Source organism: Amblyomma mixtum, chromosome 6 (assembly GCF_055824585.1).
Source record: "Amblyomma mixtum isolate Tamu chromosome 6, ASM5582458v1, whole genome shotgun sequence".
NCBI lineage: Eukaryota > Metazoa > Arthropoda > Arachnida > Ixodida > Ixodidae > Amblyomma > Amblyomma mixtum.
In genome coordinates this window covers 143,097,142-143,107,243 of record NC_143017.1, presented here as the reverse complement: position 1 = coordinate 143,107,243, position 10,102 = coordinate 143,097,142, and positions in this window count along the sequence as shown.

The following is a 10,102-nucleotide window of genomic DNA, read 5'->3' as shown; positions in this document are numbered from 1 at the left end:
CGTTTTGGGAGCTAAATTGTTCGACATAAATGACACGAAATCTGAGATGACTGTAGTTACTGGCGCGACAGCGCGTAGTTATGGCATTTGGTATGCACACAAGAAAAGACTGCCGATTTTTAACGCTAGTCTTTTGCAGGTAACTTAAAAATCTATAGCGCCCTCTTTTAAGTTGGAAAGCCTCTTTTGCGACAGCTGGGTGCCATTGCAAATAACCGTTCTTTGACTGCGCGCGGCCCTAAGTGGCCGAGAGATTTTGAACGTCCTCGGCTTTAAAGCGAGATTTTACTCGTCAGGGAAACCAAGCACAAAAGAAACTTCAGGCTTTCTTACTGAGGTCAATTTAGATAGCATTATAGCCGCTGTTATGCGCACCAAATGTGTGCTCCCTTACGGCCGGGCTCATTCAAAAGGCCGGGAAAAACTCCTCTGCGCAACCTAAATGAGCACATCTTCAAACACATCTGCCACGATGAGCAGGAACACATACCAGGCTACAGTGCCTGAAAATCTTCGCTTTCCTCTCCACTAAGTTTCCTCCCCCTAACGTCATTCAAGCAATAATCTTCACTTCGTGTAGGTTCGGTATGGTGATGTGGCAATTAGGTCAAATCATAATGACTCGAATGTCGATGATTCTGCACCGACTTTGTACTGCATTTCGCGAAATGCTTAACAAATGAGTGATCTTTTCTGCGTTACTCCTCATTTATTTAACAAAACTGTCTTCCGAAAGGAGCTCTCCGGCGGCTCAGTAATTATGGTGTTCAGCTTCTGATCGTAACGTCCCGGGACCCATCACGTGCCGCGGCCGCATTCGGTTGGAGCGAAATGCAAAAAGGCCCCTCTGTTGTACGACATCTGAGCATGTTGACGTCACTGCGATGCAACACAAGCTGTCTTGAACCTTACGTTTCTCAGCTTTTCTACAGCTGCATTGCAAGGTACATTGCTAGCTTCCAAAACTCTTGAACTTGGTGACTTGTTTCTAAAAACTCTCACAGTTCAGTGCTGAATCGTTTTTTCGGATCGCGTGTTCTCCATGCGTTTGTCCTGGTGTCCTTTGTTGTGCGAAGGGGCCATCGAGTGGAAGAGCAATAAGGCATGCAGGTCTATATATAGGGCTAGTCTGCTCCTCATACTAGTGACGTGACTTATGCTGCTTTGGCAGTTTCGCGCCATCATGTCTAGGCAGAAACAGTATATAAAAGAAAAATCCTGCAACTGGAGCACGTGGAGCATTTTGTTGTGGTGGCGATCAAAGGGTACCATTTCCGGGTGCGTGTGTGCGGCCGGCAGCCCTCTTGTAGACCCGCCAGAAGGCTCATAAGTGGCCGCATGGTTGGTCACGCGAACAGGGCAGCGTTATAGATGGCTTTCTGAAGCGCTACTCAGCACCCCTTTTCTTGAATATGTGCGATGTTCATTGATTTTGAGTAGGAGGTTCCAGCTGCCGCTTATTGTGAGGTGGGTATAGCTACGCGAAAGGGTTAGGACGCATGAAGGAACACACGACATTCAGAAGCGCTTTTGAACGCCGGTGTGTTCCTTCACGTGTCTTAACCTCTACGCGCAGTTACACCCTTCTTTAGAATGAGCCATCTAGCCTGCAAATCTTAATGTTGGAAGGATTTTGCGAGTCCAAAGAGTGCACCATATCCTGTCCAGCAACCTTCTTGGAAAGGGGCTCTGATGCATGCAAATGAATAGCCTTGGTTGGTTTCCTTGCTTTCGGTGGTATGACTCCGGTTCTGAAATAATTATAAAGTTACTGGCGTACAGTCCACTGCCGTGTCTAATTCGGATCTTGGGCTGCACAGAACAAACTGCAATCATTTTTTTTAGCTGCGACTAGAGCCCTTTCAAGGGTATGGTAGCAAATAAGAATACATACGTGTTTCTGGTTTACTTTGTTTATATTCTTGCAAAAGAAGAAAAGAATAACACTATAGTCGGAAAGTAGCCGACTCCATACTTTTATTTACAACCGAAAAGCACATGCATTGCCATTGCGTTCGGTCTGGGCAGCAAAAGCTAGCCAGAGTAAATAAAAATTCTCGCGCTCCTTGGCAACTAGCCTCAGGAATAGTGATAAAGGGCATAAAGCCAAAGAGCCCAGAGAAGACGATGTCGTTTATTCCTTGCCCATGGCCTCAAGGTCATGGGCAAGATGATGACTTTGAGGACTTTGGTTAACGGCCCTGATATTTAGGATTTTTACACCACACTACTCTAAAAGGCCCTCGAGGTGAGCATTTCCTCTAAACGTCAAAGGTAACATCCTAAATTTAGCCAATGTCTAGCTTAATGAGTTCCAAATGGTCGGTTCCTTTATTCTTCAGTGTTTACACTTTCAACCTAGTGGTCCTTGTCTCTCGTCGCACACTTTCATTCCGTAACTTTCCGTCCGCGTGCAGTTATAAGGACGATCGTATTTCATGTTCTTTCTTTAGCACTCCAGAATGTTGTCACTCCTGCTTCGGTGCTTCCTCATTCCTGGCGGGAAACAAGCAACGTACTGCCCGAGCGCGGCACTACTCAACAACAGACTTGTACCGTTCGCTTCTTTTCGCCCCTGGGCAAAGTGATAACAACACTTGTGTTCGCCGGGTTGGCATAAAATAGTAACCGACTGCTTCCAGAAAACACTCTTTCTTGCCAGCGACGCCTCAGCAGACTGGCTCACCAGCGCTTCGTTTGATGCGGAAATCTCTACAAGCCAAAACTACCGACAAAGAACGGTGGGCACGGAATTGGCACAATGTTTCCGTGTGCGCTCTACGAGCAGTGCCGCAGCTTCCGTTGCCGAAGGCAGTATGGGTACAGTGCAACCGGGGAAGTCGAATAGTAAAAGGGAATGACAAATCGAGCTGCCTCTTTTGGCGGCGCCATCATCCGCTTTCCGGAGCATAATATACAAACCCGGCGAGAGCAAGTAAATAAGCCAGCGAAAGCGAACGGCGAAGAATGCTCTACCGCGCTTTGTTCATAGACTGGTAGCGCATTTCCGGTTTGGGTCTTTGGCGTGTTTGTGTGTGTGTATTGATGTGTTCGTTTTTTTTTCGTCCGATTCGTCGGCTGGATCAAAGCACGACTACGTAGTTACTTAGACCTTCGTATCGGTTAGGATTGACGACATCGCCCTTTGGTATTTTCTTTTTTTCAAGTTTGCCTGCCAATAAGAATGCGTATAGGAAGACTACAGAAGGCTGACGCGCGCGGAAAAAAAAAGTAGTCGAAAGAACGCATATGGTTGCCTGTTTGCGTCTCCGTGCAAGGCGAAGTTATTGAGATGGAACCTGCAGAAGGAGGCACTCTCAACGCTGCAACAACGAAGTGCTCGTTTTTGTGCCAGATTTCCTATTTTTAACTCGCGTCTGTTCAGACAAAAATCATGTAACGTATCACAGCCCGAAAAAAACAAACAAATATAAGCCAGTGAAGGAGAGGCCGAACAGAAAATCAGGGATAGAAGAAAGCCTGCACACAACGCCTACCGACTAGCGAAATACCTTTAAAAAAGCACAAGGGCACATTTACAAAACTGCTGGGTTGGGGCTAATTTCAATGTTGAAAATGCGCTGTGTCCAGTGTCCTCAGCAGCGAGACAGTGAAGGTATTAGTTCTGCTCAGGAACAAATGGCTTCTGAAACCTTTTTTACGGCTGCGAATTATCTACTCACTCTTCGCCGAATCCACGTACGAGGTTCCTTAGGCGACGAAGTGTTCTCAACGTTTAGGCCCAAGTAACTCATGCGAAGACGGCCTATCGGCTTCCCCCTACCCAGTCATTTAAAGGGGCTCTGAAACACCTTTCGAGGAGAGCCCATCAACTCGCTCAGTCACTGCATTGTGTTGTCATGAACACCAGAGCCAAGTAATACTCCTCTACGCGCAGCAGAGAATCCACAATCAAGCGCGAAAGTTGGCGAGCCCTTCCTGGCAACTTTTTCAAGCTCTCACCCTCCTCCGTCGCTCGCACCTGCGTATACAAGTTGAGAGATGGCTATTGGTTAAATTCTTTCAGACGTCCGACAGCTGCCATGGCTGCGGCCAATAAGTCGCGCAGCTCCGGCGGGTCAGGAAACTCCGCCCCCGGAGGTGGGGCCGGCGGAAGAGCGCCGACCTTCCAGCGTGCAAAAAGTGACGAGAGAAGAGAGAGAGGCGCGAACACGCCTAAATTCAAATTTTGACTTAGATAGCTCCACTTCTACAAAGCGCATTAAAAAAATTCTTGCCGGACAATATTTGTGAAGCGGCGTGCTTTATCGTCCCAGCCACACCGCAACGTCATTAGAGCTCCTTTCAGAGCACCTTTAAAAAAATCTAGGCCAGGAGTGCAGCGAGCCTTTAGGCCGGTTCTGACTCTGCACCTTTGTCTTCGTGTTTTATTTTCGTGGTACACCACCGTGAAAAAAAAAACTAAAATCCCGCACAGCGAATCCAAGGCAGCAAACAAACAGTTGCTCAAGAGGAAGCCAAGCGCGTCAGTGCAGGGATGACAAGTGCTTGAAAGATAAAGTTTTAACACATTATGCAGTGTTTGTTATGTAGGGCCGTACTTTGAACTGATTTTTGCGGGCTGGAGAGTTTTAGCGCTTTACACTGCCATTGAAGAGTCGTTCACAACAGTTCCACCAGTGCTGCTAGTCGTAATTTTGCCGACACAGCCGATAACTTAAAGGTACTTCGCCAAACGTGTAAGAATCATTGAAGGAGCGACATGTTTTATAGCACGAGCTACATTACCCGCAGTGTCGCCGTTTCGCTGTGGGCCTTCAGCGCCGCTTGTGCACATGCGGGAGGAGCCGAGTGACGTATCAGCCGCGCAGCTGGTGCGCCGTGCACCGCGCTACTCTCCTCCGACCGAGAGGAGCCGCCGGGTGACGTCACAGCTGCCGGCGCCGCTCGCCTCCGAGCCAGAGAGAGACTAGGCAAGCGCGACACGCAGCCGGCGCGCCGTGCTCTACGGCACCTGCGCGGCAAGGGAGGAGCAGTGCTGTGGTGTATAAATGATGGCGATGCGGCAGTGGAAAAGACACTGTCATGGCGGCTAAGGAGAGCGAGACCGACGTTGTGCGGCGTAGGAGACGGGAAAAACTCGAGTCGTCGGACCATGACGATAAGCAAAACTAGACGCAACCAGATGCACACCGTACCTTTCGCTGCGTATATCCTGGCATAGCTGAGCTAAGCCACTGCCAATTTTTTGCTTTTGTTGCTAGAAGGCCTTTTTAGCCACCCATATGCAGACCAAAAAAGTGAAGAATCATCGTCTCTTTCATCGTCTCAAGTATTTTCAGCGCTTTGCTCGTCTGTTTCATCCTTTCATGCGCTTGCCTGTGTTCGCGCTGTACGATAGAGCACCGTCGTAGCAGCCTTACTAGCTTTGTGCAGTGGGACTAACTGAGCTGTCGGAGTATACTGCACATGAAGAAACCAGCCTACCAGCGTTCAACGCGCGCACTTATTTTATGCACGGTGACTGCACGAAAAGGTATATGCAACCATTTTATATTCATCTTAACTTTTCATGACTATCTTCGTACTGTTTTGGATATTGCTTCCTCTGGTTTCCAGCCTACCTTTCGCACTGAAGTCCTCAGACGCAGTCGAGGCTACAAATGCTACTAGTGGTGCGTTCTTTAACATGCAGATCAATCTGCTGAGTGAGCACTGCGATGCTAAAAAAAAACAGCTAAGAAATGTTGGTTATATCAGACACAGGTGATGTTACGCAACAACAACCACCTGAAAGCTCAGAATTTTTGCAGACCACGAAGCGCTGTCTCTAAGTCACTGCTCCCACTTTCGCCGTCGTGTCCTGTAGGAGCTCTTGACGGAGTTGGTGCGACTCTGTAGTTGCGCACGAAGAATTGAAAGAGGAATTTGCCAAAGTGAGCATGGTTAGAGTAGGTCAAATGCGGGCAGGTATAAAGAAGAGAATTTTAAAAGATTTTTTCACGGGACAGTATAAAGCAGAGATTACTATTATTTTTGTCTATATCATGGTTGTAGTCTTGTGGCTGCGGCTACGCAAGCTAAAAATATAAATTCATAGTAGATGCGCGTACAGCGGTTCAACCCACAAAGAAATGTAATTCCCGAGGTCAGGTCTACCGTTATGCTTACTCTCGAAGCAGCTTGCCACAGTGCCAAATGATGGCCGACATCGGACCCAAATACTAAGGTGCGTATAAGAAGGCATCCTAGAATGCCACGACCGCATGCTGCAATTGAAAGATGACAATCCGGCCACGGGGGGCGGAGTTCGCAAGATGTTTGCTCAAGTGTCAGTGGTTCCCTAAATGAATAGCAGCTTCATTTCGCGGATCATTCGCGCAAGAAAAAATGGCGCATCGTGTAGTATTAACGTTTGATTGCAAACACAGGATCGTGTAAGTAGAGTTTGCCGCCTCAAGTCAACCGCCAGTATATTAGATGCAAATGTTTGTAGAAGCAGTTTTTGTATATATCAGGTTTTTTTGCGCATGAACTTCTTCGTAACACCCACGACGTATCTGTTAAAAGTAGAGGAATGCCTGTCATTACAAAACAGTGCACGGGAAATAAATAAGCGCAAGAATTAGCTTTAAATTCATCAATAGCTTACGGCGCCCGATAATACAAGATAATGGCTCAAGATGAAGTGCAGTGATTGCAGGAAGTTGAACTAGAGCGTTGTATTATATCCTAGGGATGTGGGGCGTGCTGGGATGTGTGCATGAAGTTGAAAGCACATGCCATTTTTGCGCAGGCAGCCCAAATACATGCCATCGTGAGCTATACTCACTCTGAGTAAACCAAGAAATCATGTAAAAAGTAGCCTAAATTTGCATCCCAAGTTTTTAGACCGGGCTACTGCAGCTTCTAAAAGCCAAGAGATTTTTATGGAAAGCAACAATGGAGATAATGATATTATTGAGACAGCAAACCAGTTTAAACACTTATGTTTAACTTTGAAAGCAGCAACATCGGTGTGTATTGATACGTTACTCTAGGCCCTCTATAGCACCTAACACATTATTGCACTATTGCAGGTAACACCTTTTCATGCAGTCGCCTAGTTCGCTTTCGACATTGTATTTTTCAGTCACCATATTTAAATTAGTACGGGAGTAAAAGAGGAGTATCGCTGTGTTCTGATGCGTAGCCATTCCAGCGGTTATTCGGTTGTTTTAAACAGTGCTTTTGCACTGTGATTTTTTCGGGAAAACACAGATAGCAATAAGGGGATAATTACTCTCTAGTTTACACGGATGTGCAGCCTTAAAGCAACCAAGGCAAGCTGTACAGCTTCTACAGAAACTTCATACCTAAAAAAAGTCTTGCTGGTCCAGGGGTCGAATCTTGGACCACTGCCTCGCCGGAGCAGTCGCTCTACGAAATGAGCTATCCGCAACGACTAGAAAGCTTCAGCCGCGGCGATAGCTCATTGTAGTGCTCGGCTGCTGACCCGAAAGATACAGGTTCTATCCCGGCTGCGGAGATTGAATTACGATCGAGGCGAAATGCTAGCGCCATTGCCCTGGACGATGTCAGAGAATGTCGCAATTTTCCGGTGCCCCCGGTGCGGCAACCCTCATAACCTGAGGCACTTTCAGACGTTAAATCCAATAAAAACAAACTAAACGAAGTTTCTGTAAACCTGCCGAGCTTTCTTTTGTAGCGTTGTGGTTGCTATTGGGTGGATAATAAGTAGTAATTATGCTCTTATTACAAATCTACTCAACCTTGAGTGAGTACCCTAAGCATTAGACCAGAAAGCTAGGAATTAATTGAAGTTGTGGCCTTTAACAGTACCTTTTGCTGGGCTAGTTGGTGTGACATCGTGTTCAGAAAAGTAAAAACAGCGCTAAATTCTACCCAAACCACACAGAAAGACGGACAGGACGGGCGCTGCCTTGTTGCGTTATACCATACCTCAAGATTTATATGCCGTTTGGAAATAAAATACAACAGAATAGTCCATTGAACCCTTTAAGCCGTATATTTATTCCGCATATCCGGTTCGTGTACTTATTTCTGACTACGCTTCTATCCGCCTTTACCCAGTAGACAAGAAAAATCGTACAAATTTATTAAGTAGGTTTAATACTTCTTTACAGCATGAGGCTACAACACAATCTAAGGTCTACCTCTGTTTTCTGAACAACATCGCAATACTGCACTTTGTACCCATTAAAAATAAGGTGGTGTTTTCTTGCATTTTTCATATACAATAAAATTTTGGGCAACAGAAGGCCCCGAGGTGGCATATGCTTCTAATCAGCAGGTAGGAAAGCAAAACGAGGTCAGGCTGGCGGCCCCAAGTATGTCTCTGTGAATATTTATTATTATTCCTCTCTTCGTGATGATGTCCCCTCATAATATTTTTTTCCCTTGGTAAATGCTGTTTATTTTACCAGCTAAAATAAACCTAGACTTTTATTCTGCTAAAGCAGCGATGTTCACGCATGAAACAAACTTCTTATGGCAAGAGTGCAATGACAATTTTCAGTGATTCAGAGGTTCGCCAGTCATACGTTTCAAAACTTCTGAGAAAAACAGTGAATCAGTTAATTGTCTCTATCAGTGCCAAATATTTAGAGACTATAAATAATAAAATGCTACTAAACAAATATGATTACCTTTTTTTATTGTTCGCATTTGTGGCACTGTAAAAATTGCAGCTATGATTCCAAAAAAGATACCACGAAAGTTAAGTCAACCTTTAATCAGCGAAAATATTATTTCCCCTACTTAGTACGGCAAAAAAATGTAAGGTCAATGGTTTCTAAAGCTGAACAAAAGCTATTGCAACAAGCGCACTTAGTACAGAAGACTTCAGCTTCCTCAGTTACAATTTGAGCCCGTCCGTAGTGGCAAAAGTCCTGAAACTCGGAAACAAAAAAAAAAACCAAAGAGGTTAATAGTATACTGCAGACAGCTCCACTAACTTTTTTGTCCTCTTTTGAGTAATGTTTCGTCCTGTGCTTATAAGAGTTCTTGTACATTAATTCATCAGTGAGCAGTGATAATAATCCTGACTCTAGCAGAGGCGCAACTCACAGATCTGCCATTCTACATGCAAGCTGCATCGCTTGAGCATCTGGATACTTCTTTGTAGCCGCGCTGGCCGCGCTCCTAGACGTCCATTGGCTTTAAATATATAGCAGTGACATGGCTATGTAGCCACGTAGCTATGCAAAATGTTGTTTACGCCTCTAATGCAGATGGGAAAAAATGTCTCCTGAATCACAAGGAATGTCCCCTAGAGTTTTCTCAAAAAATGGAATGAATATGAAAGGGCCGATGCAGTTTTGAGTTCCTAATTCTTAAACTAAAGGAAGAGTCTAGGATGTGCTTTCGTGCACATTGTGCGAGCAGCACGTATTGAGCCCATAGCCATAACTGAAAAGCTCAGAAACGTTGTTCTAGAATAATAACCAAGCCTTCATGATAAGGAACCTTAGATATATCTGAGACCGAACAGGTGTAAGTTTTTCACCAGCTTGCCACCTTAAGCATGCTCAAAATGTTGTTTGTTTTCTGATACACAGAACACCTATTTAAGTGGTGTGATGCACTTCGATATCTAGTGGCCGAATTGCCTTCGCCAGCCTGTGGACGCTTTTTTTTCCATTTCTCTCTCTCTTATCGTAGCTATCCATAGTCCGAAAAACGCATCGGTGCATTCATTTGAGGAAGCATATTCCTTTTCCCTACAACTTATATGGAGCAAGTGACTTTGCGTGAAAAAACTAGCCGCTCTCGTGAATGGCACATCGCGTGTGCTATGCGAAAATGATTTTGGGACGAATTCTGAGGCGCACCTGCGAGCAAAATTAAAAGGAGTATTGAGAATTCTACGTCCGAAGAGCTTTGAGAATTGTTTTCCTGCATGTGCCTTTTATACTTCGCAGTCGCCGATAAAATAGTCTCACAAAAAAATTAGGATATTTAATGAAATATCCTTAGTCCGGGATAGTCGTTGTTAAGGCAATTATGCGCTTGGCCTACAAATACACTCATCTACTTGAAGTGGTTGGGAGCTGCACGAATTTTTAGACTCTAGTTCAAACGCTTCTATACATTACTCGTCCTAAACGACTGCCCACAG